The 20240-nt window shown below is 42.8% G+C and overlaps 1 non-coding gene across 1 annotated transcript; it reads right to left on the bottom strand.

Moving 5' to 3' along the window:
* Window positions 1-377: 377 nt before the first annotated feature.
* Window positions 378-483, bottom strand: LOC141616032 (small nucleolar RNA R71). Its single transcript, XR_012530409.1, has one exon. It is a non-coding gene; the product is annotated as a small nucleolar RNA R71 (small nucleolar RNA).
* Between the last annotated feature and the right edge of the window lie 19757 nt (window positions 484-20240).

Raw genomic sequence — 20240 nt, 5'->3', positions numbered from 1 at the left:
GATGCCGAACATTGCTAGTCACTCGGAGCCTAAAGCATCATCAATTCCAAAAGGTTTCAATCTCCAGACTGAGGAAGGGAATACATTCGACATCCGTCCTTCATATATCAATCTGGTGGAGAGAAATCTCTATAGAGGTGTGGCAGGTGAAGACCCGAGAAAGCATATGGAGGTCTTTACGGACTACTGTTCTACTATCCCCGCCACAAAGGGGGTAACTCAAGACAAGATTAAGGAAGTTCTATTTCCTTTTTCTTTGACTGACTCAGCCAGGGAGTGGCTGACTGATTTGGACCGTACGGCCGTGGGGGTCACAGACTGGGAGACCCTTGCTCTTGCTTTTTATAAGAGATATTTCCCTCCGCAGCGCACTAATCAGCTGAGGGCAAAGATCACAAGTTTCAAGCAGGCACCTGATGAAACTTTTTATGAAGCATGGTCCCGTTTCAAGCGGTTGGTGAGGTCTCTTCCTCACCATGGTTTTGACCCGTGGTTTATGTCCAATCAGTTCTACAATGGGTTGTACGATGATCACAGAGCCATACTTTATGCATCATCCAACGGAAGATTCCAAAAGAACACCGATGATGATAAGGATGAGCTCTTATTGAAGAGATGGCGACCCACTGTGCTGAGTATGGAAACCCGAGGGATGGTATTAGAACAGTTCATGCAGTCGATAAGCAAGTTGTGGCTCAACTGGAAGCCATGAATGCTAGATTTGATAAGTTGGAGCTGCATTCTGCTGGGGAGCCTCAGACGGTCCATTTGCTTACTAGAGGGGAGACTGTCACATGTGAGAGGTGTGGGAGCAACGACGGTCACATTGCTGTTGGGTGTCTTACGGAGAAGGAACAGGTCCTTGCTTTTCAACAATATAGGCAAGGAGGGGGTTCCTATTATAACAACCAAGGGGCAGTCCATCCCAATTTGAGGTGGACAAGTCAAAATGTGCTCAATCCTACCCCTCCTCCACAGCACTAGCAGCCGTATGTCCCTCCACATAAGACTCAACAAGGCTTTCAGAAGCCTCCTTCCTTCTCTACACCTAATCAAGGTGCATCATCTTCTGGTGGAGTAGGTCAGCTAGGTGAGTTGAAGACGATGTTGCAGTCTTTAAAAAAGCAGTGGCAGCTGACTGATCAACAAAAAGATGCATCTATCAAGGCACTTGAAACTCAAGTTGCCCAGTTAGCCGCGGACCAGTCCACAAGGAAACCGGGTCATTTACCGTCACAAGCTGATAAAAATCCACATGAGACGGTAAATTTAATTATTTTGAGGAGCGGTTGTTCATATGAGGGACCGGACGTGTTGAAATCAGACCCGAGGAAGGAAATAATTGCTGATGAACAGTGTTCTGGTGAAGAAAAGGAGCTGACGACAAGAAAAGTACTCGATCGACTGATTACAGGGGGTCGATCGAGTAGAAATGCTGAAGAAAGGACTCGATCGAGTGAAAATTCTACTCGATCGAGTGAACAGGGAAAAGAACTTACTCGATCGAGTGATATTTCTGGTCGATCGAGTGATTTTGTTGAAGAAACTACTCGATCGAATGGTATTTTTGGTCGATCGAGTAGTGTAGATAAAGAACAGCTCGATCGAGAGCCTGCTAGTGCTCGATCGAGTGAAAAATCGCCTGAAAGACCTCGTTCGAGAGGAAAGAAGCGTCCGAAGGATTTGGAGCTTGATCCGGCTGACACGTTGGAAGAGAGGAACAAGGGACTCGAGATACCCATCACGGTACCTTTCCCTAGGCGTTTGCAAAGTACTAAGGCTAATCAACAATTCGGCAAATTTGCCGAACTCCTGAAAAGTTTCCAGGTCACTGTGCCATTCGCCGAATTGCTGACACAGGTACCCTCTTACCTTAAATTTATGAAAGAAATTTTATCGCGTAAGAGGCTCATTAATGATCATGAGACGGTAGCTTTGACCGAGGTAGGGACGGCCCTAGTTCAGAATAAGTTACCTCCCAAACAGTCAGACCCGGGTAGTTTTTCGATTCCGTGTCATATTGGTACCCATTTGATTGATAACGCGTTATGCGATCTTGGCGCTAGGGTGAGTGTCTTACCGCTGTCTCTGGCTAAGAGACTTGGTTTGACAAAGTTTAATTGCACAAATATGACTGTTCAGATGGTCGACCGTAGCTTATCACGGCCACTAGGTGTCATAGAAGACATACCTGTTAAGATCGGGAGGTTCTTTATTCCCGTTGACTTCGTTGTTCTTGACATCCCCGAATATGCCCATACCCCTATTATTTTAGGGAGACCATTTTTATTTACTGCCCGTGCAGTAATAGACGTCGGAGGCAAGACATTGACTTTTCAGGTTGGGGACTGTTGGAATATGTGTCCTCCGACAATAATGCGATCACAACTGTTGATCATGATGATCACATGTTTAAATCTCATTTTAAGAATACATGTGGGATGTAATATTTTACAGTCAACTGGTCCACACATATCGGTAATGATTGGCTGACTAGAGTTTGACATTACTCGTCGTGCGGCCGGTGGTGATCAGTTGATCCCCTTAGGTCATACCTATAGGGAAATACTCTTAATTGATTATTTAATTAATCGTATGCCGATACGAGTTAATTAAATTGCTTAAAATTGACGGATGATTTTTTGAGTAAAGTTAACGTGTCTTATTGTAATTTGATTAAATAAGATACGGTCTAAGTAATCGAATCGCTTTATTACTTAGATAAAATTATTGTTTACGAAACAATTAAAATAGAATGAATAATTATTATAAATACAAGTTGTTGTAGTTTATAATTATATGACCCATTTTGGTACAAGTAATTATGAATTACTAATTATTTTTGTATGTGACATATTTAATTATATAATGATTTTTAATATGTTAAAAATACATTATAATGTAACATGTCAAGTAACATGTTACATATGTCACATTATAATGTAACATGTCGAGTAACATGTCACATATGTTAAAAATACATTATAATGTAATTGTCTCTCCTGGGATTTGGATTTTCTGATTTCTTGGGCCATCTAACAGCTGTTCCCATGTTGTCAAGCCTCTGGATTAATCCTGCAATATCAACACTAAAGTTATGTTCGGAGATAGGTGGATAAACTTTAACCTTACCTTGATATTCATGAGCCAGGTTGACTTCTGACTGATCTGGCCTGGAATATGGAGTAGGTCTGTAGTTGTTCCCTCTGTTGCTTTTCCTATTGCTTCTTTCATGATCCCTTGGTCCACTGGGTGATCCAAGTTTGTAGCTTTTATCTTCTTCCAGCCTGATGAAGGCAAGGGTCTTGGCCTGAACATCTTCGAAGGTGTGGCAGGGATACTTAGTGAGTTCACTGTATAAGTCACTATGTGGTAGTAACCCCTGTCTGAATGCCTCCACTGCTGTTCCAACGTCACACCTGGGTATAAACACTTTCTCTTTGTTGAATCTTGCAAGGAATGTCCTGAGAGTTTCATCAGGCTTCTGCGTAACTCGGTAAAGGTCACTGGATCGTTTTTCCAACTCCCTGCTACTTGCAAACTGCTCGTTGAAACTGTTGATCAGGTTGACAATGGAATGGATGCTGCCAGTAGGCAGGTTGATGTACCATTGCAGGGCAGGGCCAGTCAGGGTTGTTCCAAATCCTTTGCACATGCAAACTTGTCTAAACTCGCTGGGGATAGACGCAGCCAGCATCTTTTGCTTGTAAAGAGCCACGTGATTTTTTGGATCCGTGGTTCCATCATAGACCCTCATGGATGGAATTGTGAACTTCTTTGGTAGGTCTACTTTTGCTATTTCGTCTATGAAGGGCGAATCAGCATAGCTGTCAGGGGCAGCTTCTTCCATGCTGGCAGGTACTCCTGGTATTTTATCAAATTTTTCGTTGAGTTTCTTGATCTCCGGAACTACTGCCATCATGATGACTGCTGTAGATTCATCAGGTTTATCATCATTTTTTGGTTCATCATCACCATCTACGTTAGTGATCTTAGGAGTACTTGGGCTCCCAAAGATGGAAAAATCAATGTTCTTAATGATTGATGAAAACGGGGTTCCCGGTTGGAATCTAGAGCCTGCCCCTTGGGTTTTTTCCAATTTTTGCTTCAGGGCTGACTCAGATTCTTTCAGTTGCAGGATTTCTGCTTCAGTTTGGGGCACTTTTTCTTTCAGGCTTTCCAATTCAGTGATTTTTTGGAGAGCTATATTCAATTGTTCCTCAACGGTGGGTTGGGCCATTTTTGTAGGTTTTTGAGTTTTTTGTATGATAAGAAAAAAGGATTTAGAGAGCTAGATGCCCCACGGTGGGCGCCAATTGTTTTGTGTGGATTTTACGCAGGGTGAAATCAGGTCAGGGTGATATTGTGTAGGGTTAACTAGCTCTAATTAGACTATTGGTCAGGTCGTCAGGGTACGATATTGAGCTATAAATAAAATAACAATAATAACAAGATAAATAATTTTGTACGTGGAAAACCCTTGAATGGGAAAAAACCACGGGCACCAAGCCAGGATAGGATTTCACTATATGATTTGGGAGAATAATGATATGATAATAACAATGCTTGTATTTCTCTAAGTAATGGGTATATTTCTTCTTGCGTATCAATGATGTGTCTCCAATATCTTCAAAGTGTCTCTTATATAGCTTTCCCATCTTGAACGGCTGTATGATCAAGCATTGAAGGCTGAATATTCTCCATAATTGCTGGTAATAATTGCTGAATATCTCCCTCTTAATTACCATATTTACTGCATAATCTTTATTCTTAATGCTGCGTATTTATTTCCATTAATACACGCGGATATTGTCAAATATTGTCCTGATATTTTGACCGTTGTCCTCTCCATGGCCTCGCGCCTATCTTCATCTGCCCTGATAGCCTGACACCCTGACAGCCTGGTAGTCAGGTTCAGGTGAGGTATTGATCAGGGCGGTCAGTGAATTCCCAGGCCTAACAATTGCCTCTTATCACCTTATTTGTAGTGCCAGGAAGAAAAAATGAGGAGATAACTTTAATTTTGGCAAGATTACCCAACGGTTAAGTTTTTTCCTGATGAGTTTCCTGTAACGGCTCTTTTACTGCAGTTGCTGACGCGTGGATATTTACTGCAACTTCCTTAATGATTTTGCGGCTGGAACCCTAATCTTCTTTGCTATAAATACTTGGGTGCTTCATTAAGTTTAACTCATCAACACAATTTCTTCTCATCTTTTTTAACTTTCTTTTTCTTCAGTTTTCTTAATTCCTAACTTCCCAAATCTTTAATCAATCTTCCATAATTCTTCAAATAATGGCCGCAAAAAAAAAATCTACCAGGGCAGCGGTTCCTGCAACTCCTCCTCCTCAGAATACTCTGCCTGCTTCTTCTGCTGCTCCATCTCCCACAGTAAATAAGCCGAGTGATCCTCCATTGGAGATGATCTCAATATCTCATGGTGCTTTTCAATTCAAGCCCACGAAGGCTTTAAATGAAGATTGATACGTGCCTAATGTATAGTCTTTTTGGCCTATTTCAGCACGTATTTCTATGCATTTCTATACTGTTTTTATAGTATTTTGCCCGAATTGGCTACTTTGGTGTATTTTGTCCTTTTTGTAGGAATGATCGCGGAAGTAGCGGAACCATACTCCTTTTCGTCCCTTTTGCATGCATTTAGAGGAGACGGGATTATCCCAGAGTGAGATGTTGCACTTGGAAGTGTCGTTGCACGCATTACGAGGCACTTGGGTGAAGACGTGAGCTGAATTGAAGACCCAAGTGGTCTATCGAGCTGATTGGTGGTCGATCGAGTGGTCCCTAAGCTCCCCAAGGCTCGATCGAGCTATTCCTTACTCGATCGAGTAAGCTGCATTTGACCAAGCCCTCGATCGAGTACCCTGATGGTCGATCGAGGAGTTTCTGCTGAGATCTTGGTCGATCGAGTGGTGTAAGCCACTCGATCGAGAGGCTTTGACGCTATGGGCTTTAATTAGTCCATGTTTTAGTATTTTTCCGCAAAGACTCTTAGACTTTGGCTATTTAACCTATGTTTACTAGGTTAATTAGGCATCTCTTTTACTTGATCTTTTTATCTATCTTTTTACCTTCCTTCACAAAGAGAACTTTGTTACGTTGCTTAAACCTTCGATCGCTACTCTCGTTTTCGGATTTCTTCATTGGATTTCGTGTCTTTACGCTAATTTGCTTGGATTGTAATCTTCTCTCCTCTTTAATAATAATTAACCTTCTGTTGCTTTTAATTCGCGTTATTGTTATCATTCTTCCTGCCCTAGTTTATTTATTATTGAATTTTATTATTATTCCGTTATGTTATCTGCTGGGAAATTATCTGTTGATAGATTAATTATGAGTATGAATAGCTAAACCCCTTCATGTTGGGATTAGGGAATCATGTAGAATAATGACGATGTAGTGAATGAATCGATGAACCGATAAGAGACTCTCGTCACTATAGCAATATAACCGTAATTCTCGACCTAGTTGAGTGCACGCTTCTATGTCACCCATTAATCTGCTACAATTAATCCTGGATCGAAAGATTGGACTAAATAGGCCTGCTATAAACAAGAGACTACCCTAATGAGGACGAAAGTTAAGTTAGTGGTATTTTAGGGTGGGAAGTGGACCGAAAGGACCTTCTAATATCCGTCTCACTTTAGTTCGTCTGAGTCATTTACTGCTAAGTTGTTGAACTACCGTAGTGAACCGAATTCCCGACATGTCCCCCTCTTATTGATAGTTTTAATTCATTTTCCTACTTTACTGCTCTCCGCTTTATTCCTCTTCCCTTTCAACTCCGTAGCTTAGAACCAAAAATTTAATCAAACCCAATTGTTACTGTAGGATTAGAAATAGACAGCTGTAGTTGCATTACCTCCCTGAGGATTCGATACTCGACTGCCTCTAATACATTTTTAGTTGAGACCGTTAGGTTTTATTTTTGACAGTGCACGCGACGGACGTGTCAAGTTTTGGCGCCGTTCTTGGAGGCAATTGTTCAATTTACTAGCTGTTTTATTTTTAATTCTTCTTTTAGTTTAAGGAACATCGTTCCTTAGACTACTCTTATATCTTGTCTGTAGTTTCGTCTTATGCGCAAGTCGCAAGGTGGGCCACTACTACCTTTTGATCCCGAGATTGAGAGATCTCTGCACGTAAAAAGGAGACTATTTCAAGAACAACAGGCAGAGGAAGAGCCTAGTTCTCGTGGTAGCTTTTACGAGAACGAGCTTTTCGAAGACAATCCACCGTCTTCTCCAGTTTCCAATTCATCAGTTGAATCTATTACTTTCCCAGATTTTCCCGAAATGGCTGAGGAAGCAACCATTGCTAGTCACTCCGAGCCCACGGCTGACAATCTCTATAAAGGGTTCGAACTGCCGGGAGATGCTAGGAAGTTCGAGCCCAAGCCTGCATACATCAATATGGTCGAGAAAAATCGAGTTCGGGAGCTGCAATCAAGACGCACTCAAAGATATGGAGACCTTCATTGATTATCGCGCTTCCATACCTCCTCCCACCGGCGTGACAGCTGACCAGATCAAGGAAACTATGTTCATCTTCTCACTCCGCGATGCTGCAAGGGAGTGGTATAGGGATTTGGACCGAGCTGCTCACGGCATAACGGACTGGAATACGCTAGCATTGGCGTTCTATAAAAAGTACTTCTCTGCTTCGAGAACCATCGCCATTAGAGCTCAGATAATAAGTTTCAAACAAGGGCCCGACGAGAACTTCCACGAGGCATGGCTTCGTTTTAAGAAACTAGTGCGTACCATACCACATCACGGTTTCGAAAAATGGAGTTTGTGCAACCATTTTTACAATGGTTTATATGATGACCAGAGGGCCATTTTAGATGCTGCAGCCAATGGTCGTTTTGCTGACAACTTGGGAGCGACCAAGGGATGGAAAATCATAGATGATTTAGCCACTCACAGGGCTGAATATGGGAATTCAAGAGGAAACCAAAGGAGAGCCGTTGAATCCTCTTTAGTAGCCGCATTAGAAGCCCTTACCGCGAGGTTTGACAAGTACGAACTAGGGGGAGCTCTCAAGGGAGGAATGTACCATGTTAATGCTATGACAGACGGTCCCTTCGTCTGTACAAGGTGTGGGGTAGATGGACATGTCGCTGATTATTGTCCTAGTCCTTATGAGCAATGTGCTGCCTTTCAACACTACAGGCAAAACAACACTCATTACGAGCCGAATATCCACCCCAATTTGAGGTGGAGTAACCAGAACGTACTCAACCCCACTGCCCCTCCAAATCAGCCGCAACAGCCCTATATTCCTCCACACCAGAAGCAACAAGGCTATCAGAAGCCTCCGTCTTTCAACCCTCCTAACCAAGGTGCTTCGTCATCTAGTGGGGTGAGTGAGATAGGTGAGTTAAAGTCCATGATGCAGTCCATTGCAAAGCAATTACAACAAAAGGACACGGCATTCAAGGCACTTGAGACTCAAGTTGCCCAACTGGCCGAAAATCAATCCTCAAGGAAGCCCGGTCATTTGCCAACTCAAAATGACAAGAACCCAAATGAGACGGTGCATCTGATAGAGTTGAGAAGCGGTCTCTCTTATGAAGGACCGTAAGTAAAATCGGACCCGAGGAAGTCAGAATCGATGATGAAAAGTGTTCTGTTAAGAGAAAAGGACTCACGACACAAGAGTTAATCGATCGACTGAAGACTGGTGCTCGATCGAGTGGAATTGGTGAGGAAAGCCCTCGATCGAGTAGTCTTTCTGCTCGATCGAGTAAACTGGAAGCTGAAGATGGTCGATCGAGTGGGAATGTTGCTCGATCGACGGGTTGCTTGAAGAAGGTGCTCGATCGAGTGACCACATTGCTCGATCGAGTGATATTGATGACGGGAAGCTTATTCGAGAGCCTGCTAGTGCTCGTTTAAGCGAGGAATTACCAGAAAGGCCTCGTTCGAGAGGTAAAAAGCGTCCGAAGGATACTGAACTTGCTCCGGAAGACACTTTGGAAGCGAGAAACAAGGGGCTCAAGATTCCAATTACTGTTCCCTTCCCGAGGCGGCTGCAGAATACCAAGATTAATCAACAGTTTAGCAAATTTGTTGAACTTTTGAAGAGTTTGGAAGTTTCCGTGCCGTTCACTGAATTGCTGACCAAGGTACCCTCTTATTTAAAATTTATGAAAGAAATTTTAGCACGTAAGAGGACTATAAATGATAATGAGACCGTAGCTTTGACTGAGGTGGGGTCAGCCCTATCTCAAAATAAGCTACCTCCTAAGCAATCAGACCCGGGTAGTTTTTCGATCCCTTGTCACATCGGTATGCGATTGATTGATAATGCGCTATGCGATTTAGGCGCTAGCGTAAGTGTTCTACCTTTATCTCTAGCTAAGAGACTTGGTGTGACAAAGCTGAGTTGCACCAACATGACTGTCCAAATGGCTGACCGTAGTTTATCACGGCCACTAGGTGTAGCAGAAGACGTACCTGTTCAGATCGGGAAGTTCTTTATTCCCGTTGATTTTGTCGTCTTAGATATCCCCGAAGATGTGCACACCCCTATCATTTTAGGGAGACCATTTTTGTCCACTGCCCGCGCAGTAATAGACGTCGGGGGGAAGACTTTGACCTTTCAGGTAGGGGACGAGGAGCTGACTTTCCATCAGTCCAAGTTCCGGACGGCTCCCATGCAAGCTCAGCCTTGCAATGCCCTCTCTTCTGTTGACCCTATTATTGACACTCCAGATGAAAATCTAGAGAATATTCCTGTTATTGCTAACCCTCCGCCTCATGCTGAGAGCAAAAAGGAGGAAAATTCGTCTGTTTCCCTTACTGCAGGTACAGATGAAGGCAAGAAAGGAGTCGTCAAGGGACAGGGTGCAACCATTATCAATCAAACTGGAGCCAAGGATGCCAAAGAAGATGACAGAGGGGCGAGAACGAAGACAGTTCGAACCTACATAGATGGGAACTACATTCCTCCTACTGTCACAAACAGTAATTCAAGCTCATGGAAATCAAAGAGGACGGTCAGTATCGCTGAAGTGACGTCCTCCAGTCAGAAGCCCACGAAGGGGCTACTGAAAGCTGACGGGAATTAAACGGGGAAATGCCCCGTGTAACAAATTGTAATAGATATTTGGTTGAATTTCTTTTGAATTTCTTATTTACGTTTTTAATTAGGACAATTAGTTTAGACATTTCTTTAGCTTAGACTGAGACTTTAGATTGTGCTTTCTGCGTTTTTGGTATTTTGGGATGTGTTTGGATATGTTTTACGCAGGTTTGGGGAAGATGCACGCAATTCAAAGAAGAAAGGACGGAAATTCAAAGAAGTCTACACGAGGAAATCCTCGATCGAGTACTTTTCGTACTCGATCGAGTGGAAGTTGGTTCGATCGAGCTTGCTGGTTACTCGATCGAGGAAGGCCACAGAGGAAATGGTCGATCGAGAGGTCTATTACTCGATCGGGCAAAGGGGACAGCAAAAGCCCTCGATCGAGTGATTAAAACCACTCGATCGAGTGAAATGAACAGGGACCGCGGGAGTTTTCTTTCTTAAACTCTTTATTTCCCTAATCTTATTTCATTTCACTTATAATTTCCGTCTAACCTCTCCCTAATGTGCGATTGATTTTCCCCCAAATCCCCATTTCTTGCCCAATATTATCAAATCCGCCACCTACAATCCCTTCATAGCTAATTAATCTTCAATAGTCCCATATTTTCCCCATCTTTTATGCTCGTTTTCTCGGTTTTTAAAGGGGATTAGGGTTTGCGGTTTTTCAATCGAAAATCCGCCTTGGTTGATTGTTTTTTGAAGTTTAATTGCATATTGTAGGTTAATCATCATCAAGTAAGTGTTTTCTTTCACACTCTTTGCATTTTCTCTTCAATTAATTCGAATTTCTTTGAGGTGATTGAATTAGGGTTCGGAAATTCCATGTCTAGTCGATTTGTTTCGATTAAATTGTGTTCATTTGCCCTTGATTAGCTTGTTGATGATAGTTTCGCAATTCTTCGCTGTTTCTATATGATTAATTCGAATTTTGCGCGATTTCCGCGATTAGGGTTCCTGTACGTCGAATATGTCGACTATCAGACGATCCTTCTGTTGCCTTGCTTGCTTAACTTCAGTCCATGCTTACTTATCACTGTTGTTAACTGCCGTTACCGTCCCCTATCGCCATTACTCGATGTGAATTGTTGGGAAATCCCGTGTTGTGAGTAGCAATCTTCGACTGCTAGGAGTCATACATGCTCCCATATTTGGTTTTCATGCTGTATTCGCCTTTAGCGGTCATTATTTTATCATATCACCACCACTCACATGTCAGTAATTCAAGTTTTGAGGAATTGTTGGGTTTGCATTCGGAAGTCGATTTTTTTTCGACCGATAGGGCCATTTTTGTCATCACATGTTGGTTAGCGGGTTGTTTTAACCACGGTTAGCAAGACCCTCTCTTATTCGTGCCCTTTGATACTTTGCAGGATGGACGCGAGTTCTTTGCCTTCTACTAGTACGTCCTCCGGCTCGTCCGTGAGCGAGTCGGTGGTCCCTGCTTTGTTGCCACTAGCTCCGCCTTGGTCACCACCGCAAAGACCAGTTCTACTTGTCTCAGTGCAGGGACAGTTTACTCCGCGGCTAGCTCAATGGGAGCTCGGTTCGAGCTACACCACCACTACTCCTACCGGGCCTTTCTCCTTGCTGGATCATGGACGCACTCCTCGTCTCCCGCAGCCTGGTATGCTGCCACCGAGGCCACACCAGCAGGCTAGCCGGTTAGCCAACACTTCCAGCCCTTCCGAGGTCATTGTTACGGGAGAGGGCGCTCTCACACCTTTACCGAAGCGCCACGTCGTTTCACTTCGAGGCTCACCGGAAACGGTTAGTCGCTTTACTTCGTTGCCCTCTCTCCCCCACCCGTTTCCTTGCGCGGACCGACCTAGAGACCTTAGGCATTTATGAGGAGGTCTCGTAGTTTGTTGAATGGGACGGGTATGTCGGTCCGATTACCATGCAGGAGGCTACTATTCGTACCCTTACATACGAGTTCTTTAGCTCCTATTCCTTTGACACCGAGTCTTATGATGCTGACCACTCCAGCTCTTGCATTCACTTTCGACTCCGCAACGAGTCACACCGCTGGACTTTGCCCAAGTTTGGGCAGGTTTTAGGCCTAGTTAGTGACGGTCCCACCGCCCCACCTCGAGACCTCCTTCAGCCACTTTGGGCTGCGCTTACTCACACTCCCTTCCCCTCACGGAAGGGAGCTCATGTCCACCTACCTGCGCCCCGTTACTACTTGCGTCTGTTAGGAGAGACCATTTTTGGGCGCCCTGAGTCCAATAACGTGACCAACACTGAGCTAGCGATTCTCGCAGGGTACCTCAACATTGACTACGGTACCCCGTTTATTCTAAATATTGCTTATCTGGTAGCTCAGCATTGGAATGGAATTGGGACTCGGGTAAAGACCGCTATTGTCTGCGGCGGGCTAGTTACTAGGATTGCCCGCCACCTTTACCCCACTGACCCCAGGCTCACTGCATCTGATGAGATGGCTTACCTTGACCTGGGAGCCATGACTGACTTCGCCTGGTTCCCAAAGGCGAAGGGGAGTGCGAGGACGTGGAAGATCTGTGGTTCCACGTCTGTTACCTTGCCGTGCTCTACCCTTCCGCCACTTCTGTCGCTCCCTACTACTGCTGAGGGAGCGAGGCCACCACCACCTACCTACCACCTTACCTTCACCCCTCCTTCTTCTTCTAGGAAGAGGAAGCTGGAGGCCGGAGCATCCTCTAGCTCTCAGACTCAGGCCCAGGCTGGACCGACCCCCACGCCTCAGCCTACACTCACTCCACCTCCCTCTGACCCGGCCTTTCCGGCCAACTTTGTCTGCCCTCCTGTTTTAGAGGCGCCCGAGGTCATGGACCAAGGGCGTCGTGATGCCGTGTTATCGGATATGTGCAGGTACATTACTGAGATGAGACGGGATATGGCTTTGGCTGTATTCCCGCTCTACGAGTTCCATATCCGAGCCCGGCGACCGATTCCAGAGGGGTGGCCGCATCCTTCCTTCTACCGATACCCAGCGGACGGGTACCCTCCACCTTCTTCTGACTCAGAGGAGGAGCCGGAGGAGACAGCGGTAGCACGAGCGGTGCGGTTACGGGCAGAGCAGGCGGCACACCGGGCTGCCAGAGAGGAGGAGAGGGATCCTCCGTTCGTACCCGGTCTGGAGGATCAGCTTGGCGATGATGACTAGAGGTCCCCCCTTGTTTGTTGATGGTTTGGGGAGACCGTTTTGTTGAGTCGGAGTACCTAGGAGACGGCGGTGCCGACGACGAGTAGCTATCTTGGTCTACTCACTTCCCGGTTTTCGGCGGTTTGGGGAAGTTCGTGTTTTGTATGTTCTCTTACTCTTTTTATTTCGTCTCCTTTATTTTCTTTTATTGGTTGTATACTCCCATCCCCCATTTTTCTCACTGGTGTATCTGGAGGACAACGAGGGCGTTGTCCGTTTTGGTTTGGGGAGGGTATTGCATCCTTTTGAGTCTGCATCTGCATTTGTTTTGCATTCACGTTTAATTTTCCAGTTTGCATTTGTTGTTTATTTTCAAAAAATCAAAAATCCAAAAAAATTAGAAAATGTTAAAATTCAAAAAAAAAATTTCACGTTTATTTTTGCATTTAGGTTGAGTCGGAACGGTAGATTCCCGTGATGAAATTGCACTATAGCTTGTCATATTACTTGAGCCTTGCACTTGTATTGATAGTTTTTAGCCTTGTCATACGCATAATCTGCGAATTTCTGTTCAAATAATAGCTGACTGTTTAGACTTGACCTAATAAACTGGCAAACTACTTAAAAATTCTGAGTTTTAGAGCTATAACTGGTGACATTCATGACCAGTTCATTAGGAATTTTGAGAGTAGTACACCTTGCATAGCATGTTTGTCTCATTTGCACATTTATGACATTCAATTTCTCGTCAAATGCACATATTCGGGTTTGTGGTTGGTGTCACATGCAGGGAGGGTCTTGCAATTTCCCCTTTCTTACATCTTTCACCCATTTAGCTCCACTTTAGCCAAACTTGCCTTTTTGACCCATTAGCTACATTCCAAACTAAGCCTGCCTAGTCAAGCTAGTTAGTTTGTCCTCTTGTGGTATGTTTCCATTGCAGTTTGGTCTGTCATTCTTGTTGGAGTTGGTGTCTGTATTAAGGAAGGAGAAAAAAGAAGAAAAAAGAGTATTGAAAAAAGAAGGAAAACGTGAAGTAAAGAAAAAAAAAAGAAAGAAAGAAACAAAAAAATGAGAAACAGAAAAAGAGCTGATAAGCAAAAGAAAGAAATAGAGATTGTGTAAAAAGTTGTTCCCTCTTGTCAGAGTTGAGAAGATGTTCGAAGATGTACAATCGACAAGAGGGTTGGTTGTTTCAGTTAGCTGTTTCAGACGATGTATTTAAAAAAGGGAACTTTGTGATCGTCTGACTCCTCCACTCTTATTCTATATTTTTTGAGGAGATTGTGCTTTGAGTCTAGTGAGTTTTGTGCCAAGTGAAGGGCACCCGTGTTTAGTCTTTCAGTCAGTTTGAGATCCGGATGGTTTATTATGGTCCTGTTAGGAACTAGCTTGACGCTTCTACCTCCACATTTCCATAACTTGTTTTGCCTTTTCGCACCTGAACCTCACTATTCCCATATTATTTGCAAATCCTCGGCTGTGACGGACATTATTTGGTTGGAGTGTGTGCATTAGTACTTGAATTGTCTTTCATTTTTGTTGCATGCATGCTATGTAGGTCGCAGTTAGGTGAGTGACTGTCTTTTCTTCTCTCTTTTACATATAACATTTGCCCTTTGCTTCATGAGAGAAGAGTGACCCCGTGAGAGTCCAGTTTTGTTGGTCTTGCAAGGTCGATAGGTCAGCTTTATTTATGAACAGCTTATAATTCGTTTGCGTATTGACTGCTTGGCTTAACTGTTGATTTTTGTTGCATTAAATTGGCTCAAGTAGACAAGTTAAGCTAGCTCTGAGTTATCATTTCCGTTCCATTAGTTTAGTTTTGAGTTTACTCGAGGGCGAGTAAAGGTTTGGTTTGGGAGATTTGATACGTGCCTAATGTATAGTCTTTTTGGGCCTATTTCAAAGACGTATTTCTATGCATTTCTATCTTTGTTTTTATAGTATTTTGCCCCGAATTGGCTACTTTGGTGTATTTTGTCCTTTTTGTAGGAATGATCGCGGAAGTAGCGGAACCATACTCCTTTTCGTCCCTTTTGCATGCATTTAGAGGAGACGGGATTATCCCAGAGTGAGATGTTGCACTTGGAAGTGTCGTTGCACGCATTACGAGGCACTTGGGTGAAGACGTGAGCTGAATTGAAGACCCAAGTGGTCTATCGAGCTGATTGGTGGTCGATCGAGTGGTCCCTAAGCTCCCCAAGGCTCGATCGAGCTATTCCTTACTCGATCGAGTAAGCTGCATTTGACCAAGCCCTCGATCGAGTACCCTGATGGTCGATCGAGGAGTTTCTGCTGAGATCTTGGTCGATCGAGTGGTGTAAGCCACTCGATCGAGAGGCTTCGACGCTATGGGCTTTAATTAGTCCATGTTTTAGTATTTTTCCGCAAAGACTCTTAGACTTTGGCTATTTAACCTATGTTTACTAGGTTAATTAGGCATCTCTTTTACTGATCTTTTTATCTATCTTTTTACCTTCCTTCACAGTAGAACTTTGTTACGTTGCTTAAACCTTCGACTGCTACTCTCGTTTTCGGATTTCTTCATTGGATTTCGTGTCTTTACGCCGGAATTTGCTTGGATTGTAATCTTCTCTCCTCTTTAATAATAATTAACCTTCTGTTGCTTTTAATTCGCGTTATTGTTATCATTCTTCCTGCCCTAGTTTATTTATTATTGAATTTTATTATTATTCCGTTATGTTATCTGCTGGGAAATTATCTGTTGATAGATTAATTATGAGTATGAATAGCTAAACCCCTTCATGTTGGGATTAGGGAATCTGCGGTAGAATAATGACGACGTAGTGAATGAATCAGATGAACCGATAAGAGACTCTCATCACTATAGCAATATAACCGTAATTCTCGACCTAGTTGAGTGCACGCTTCTATGTCACCCATTAATCTGGCTACAATTAATCCTGGATCGAAAGATTGGACTAAATAGGCCTGCTATAAACAGTAGACTACCCTAATGAGGACGAAAGTTAAGTTAGTGGTATTTTAGGGTGGGAAGTGGACCGAAAGGACCTTCTAATATCCGTCTCACTTTAGTTCGTCTGAGTCATTTACTGCTAAGTTGTTGAACTACCGTAGTGAACCGAATTCCCGACATGTCCCCCTCTTATTGATAGTTTTAATTCATTTTCCTACTTTACTGCTCTCCGCTTTATTCCTCTTCCCTTTCAACTCCGTAGCTTAGAACCAAAAATTTAATCAAACCCAATTGTTCTTTGTAGGATTAGAAATAGACAGCTGTAGTTGCATTACCTCCCTGAGGATTCGATACTCGACTGCCTCTACTACATTTTTAGTTGAGACCGTTAGGTTTTATTTTTGACAGGTACGCGACAGACGTGTCAAAGATCAGTCTCCTGCAAACCGTTTGAAGCCTGAGTTCGAAAAAATTTTGAAGGATAAAGGGATCATCCCTGCTGATGCTGAGGTCTGGATCCCTGAGGATTCTCCTATCAGGGCCGACTGGGCTTATCCTGGTTGGTTCTGCATCCATGACTGGGCCTTCAGGGTAGGCTGTAAGCTTCCTTTTTCTCCTCTTATGGTTGAGGTTATTAAGGAGATTGGTGTTCCCTCTTATCAATTAATGCCGATGGTGTGGAAGGTTGTATGTTCTATTGAGAACCTCTGTAAAAAACACAATATTTCTTTCTCTCTTGATGATTTGAAGACCTGTTATGCTGTTAAAACAAACAGTCCTGGCCGTATAAGTTTTAAGGTCAGGGCGTCTACTACTCCTCTTCTAAGTAACTTGGACGGGCCATGATAAGGGTCAAATGCTGGCTATATGTTTGTCGGGACCAATTCTGTGGGTCCCGACCGGCGTATTTAAATCATGAGGCTGCGTGGCTAGTGAGTTTTTTGATTTCTTTCTTTAACTCGCATGTTTTTCCCCGTTAGTGAAAAAATGAAATGAAAATAATAAGTCATACCTTTTGTGAGCAAGCGATGATGGTTCTTCAAACCGAGTATCCTACTCCCAATGTTTCTGCTTTCCTTGCTATTCCTCCTTTGGAGAGGTCCTGGCCTCTTTGTTGTGGGGTTGGTCACCTTCCTCGCTGTTTGAAGGCTGATGGTGTTCCCAGGGCGGCCAAAGCTTCAGGGGCTGCTAGTGATACTACTGCAGGCAGTGAGTCTGTAATACCCGGTATTTTAATATGATATTATATTAGGCCGAGTTACCAGCTGGGTCGTGTAGTGTATTTGTGACTCGGGTAATTATGTGACTCGGGTTTTAATTAATCTAACTAGGCTAGGCCCGTATCGTCTTAATAGCACCTATCCTATATGTATAACCCATCTAACCAAACCCTAATCTCCCTATCACCATATTCATTTTAACCATGAGAAAAGAGAGAAAAGAGAGAAGAGGGAGCCGTGTGTGAAGGGAGCCGCGTGAGGAATTGCGAGGCGCTTTCTCAGCCTATTCTCATCCTATTTCATAAGTAGACTATCCTATTACCTCTTTATTCAATTATTAGCATAATTATAGTAGTATTGGGATAATTTTCGTAACCCTAGAATTGGTTTGGGGGTTTTTGATTATAAATTGTATGAGATAAATGAATGGAATAGTTACAGCAATTTACAGATTCGTTGGTCTGTGTTATTTGAGTGTTTTACCTGTCTTAAATCCGTGGGATGCAAAAAGTTAAAGAAGAGACTCATGTTTATTCCAAGCCTAGTTTATGCCTGTGAAAATTGGTAGCATTTCACCGTGTAGTTTTTCCTGAAGAAATTATTTGTGAACGTCTATCTAAAAAGTCCGCAAATCAGTAGAGGCTGAAAGATTACTTCTAAAACATAATTTAGATATTGAATTGGTGCTGGGTCTTTTTCATATATTTAATTTAAAGAGTTTAGATGAGTTAGGCGTTGGTTTTACTTAATAATCATTTGTCAAACTCGTTTTATGAATCAATACTTTTTATGCGACGGTTTCTGTCAGTTTTTGGAAATCAGTCTGAAAACCCTTGATAAGTTTGGAATTTGAGAAAAACACGTTAGATATAAATTGTAGCTAAGACTCATGGGGTTCCAATTCAATTGGCCTTGCATCAATTCGAATTTTCTGGAATTAGTTATTCATTTTATACCGAGTCTGCCATGAGCAGGAAAATCAGGAAAAGTCGTGTTTGTTCTTTAAATTGATATTCCTATTAAGTTATGATGAGTCTAGGTTATGTGCATAATTAATTGACTGAGTAGATGGTAATTATACATAATTATGTTATGTAGGTGATGGATAAGTGAAGGATCATAAGTGATTGCTTGTGTGTGCTTGGATTGCGAAAAGGTAGGGAAATACACTTGACTTATTATCGTTGATGTTGAATTGTGTTGACTTGTTTGTGTTTCGTATGACCAAACCGTGAACGCGTTGACTTGCTTCGTGGCTGTTGATTTACGTTATGATTCATATATTGGAAGGTGATTGACTGAATTGATCGTATTGAGTATGTTATCACAACATTTGGTAACCGGCATGATTTTATGATTGATCGGTTCAAAGATATATATATTGTGTTGCATTAATTTCTTTTGAGCATTCATATGCATTGGAGATGGAGGATGTTGTGGTGATGTGGTGTGGTGAAGATGATGTTGTGATAAGGCCCGGGCGGGTTCTGCAGACTTGCCCTGGTGTCCTCAACAAGGAGTGGCGAGATCGGCTACGGTCGATATATAGTCTACCGGGGATCGGTATGGCTGGGTGTTCCGGGTTATGAGATAGAGTTGAGATGGAGATGGTGGTGACGGAGGAGCATGCATATCATATTTTGTTGTTTCATTGTATTCCCTACTCAACCTCGTGGTTGACCACGTGTATTCGTGAACACCCGTGACGATCCAAATATTGGGAGCGGGCTTGACAGGTTTATGAGATAGGCCGGGAGCTTGATGGGCGTGAGACACTTGGATCGAAGACTTAGTAGCTAGATCATCATTTAGAAGACTTTCACTTTCATTTATGTTAGTTCCTTGTAATTTGATGTAAAAGAGGTTTTGTAATAATTAAGTTAAAGTAATTATATATTTTGCCTTGGAGTTTAATTTGTTATTCACTACCTCAGGAAACCGAGATGGTAACAATCCGGTTTATTAGGGAATGTCTTGCTAAAGGCTCCTTCATAAATCGGGGTGTCACAAAGTGGTATCGTGAGCGAACGATCCTCGGGCCTAAACCAATGAACCCAATGAACGTAGGATGTGTCTAAATAAAATGAACCCCAGGGAATAAACTGTTAGGAGCTCACGGTGCGGTTAAGAAGGCGCCCTTAATACGTGCTCTTTTGCCCTCTCGGTTTTGAACCAGGTAACCCGAGAGAAAATTGAGTGAATGGGGTAGTTAGAAGGAAAACCTTGGATATAATCGAGTTGATGTATGCCTTGAGACCCATATATTCTAACCATTCTGCAGGACAACGTCACGGTAAGTATTTTGTATGAATGATGACGTGATCATATGATGTTGTGGAGATGAGAAATAAATTTTCGTGTTCCGATTGATAATCAATGAAGTGTTGGATTGTGGTAATCGTGAGCGTGAAAATAATTGCGAATTGATGATATTTATCTGGATGGATGTGAATGACGTGTTGATAGTGCTATTATGTCTAGTGATATGCGGTTATGTGATCCCGAAGCCATGCTAGTATAGTATTGTGATAGTAATCAGAAACACTATTGAATTGCTTGTTTCTAGTCATAGCAATCGTGATTTAGATGTAAGGAGTAGATCGAGATGCGAAGGGATTATATGGGATAGATGTTTACGTAAGTACAAAGTGTGAGATTTAAGTTGGGATGGGTTAGTATACATAGTATGTTCATAAGAGCTTGTAACATAGTAAAGAATGACCTAGTGCTGAAACTCGTTTTGTTTGATTTTACTCTTTAATTGACCTTACTGCCATTTCTTTTCTGTTTATTACCTATGGATGAAAATTTTATGAGAGATAGCCTCGTGAGTTAGTG

This window comes from Silene latifolia, chromosome 11, assembly GCF_048544455.1.
Source record: "Silene latifolia isolate original U9 population chromosome 11, ASM4854445v1, whole genome shotgun sequence".
In the NCBI taxonomy this organism is placed as follows: Eukaryota; Viridiplantae; Streptophyta; class Magnoliopsida; order Caryophyllales; family Caryophyllaceae; genus Silene; species Silene latifolia.
The sequence above is the reverse complement of the archived record's forward strand: the minus strand, read 5'-3'. Positions and strand labels throughout refer to the sequence as shown.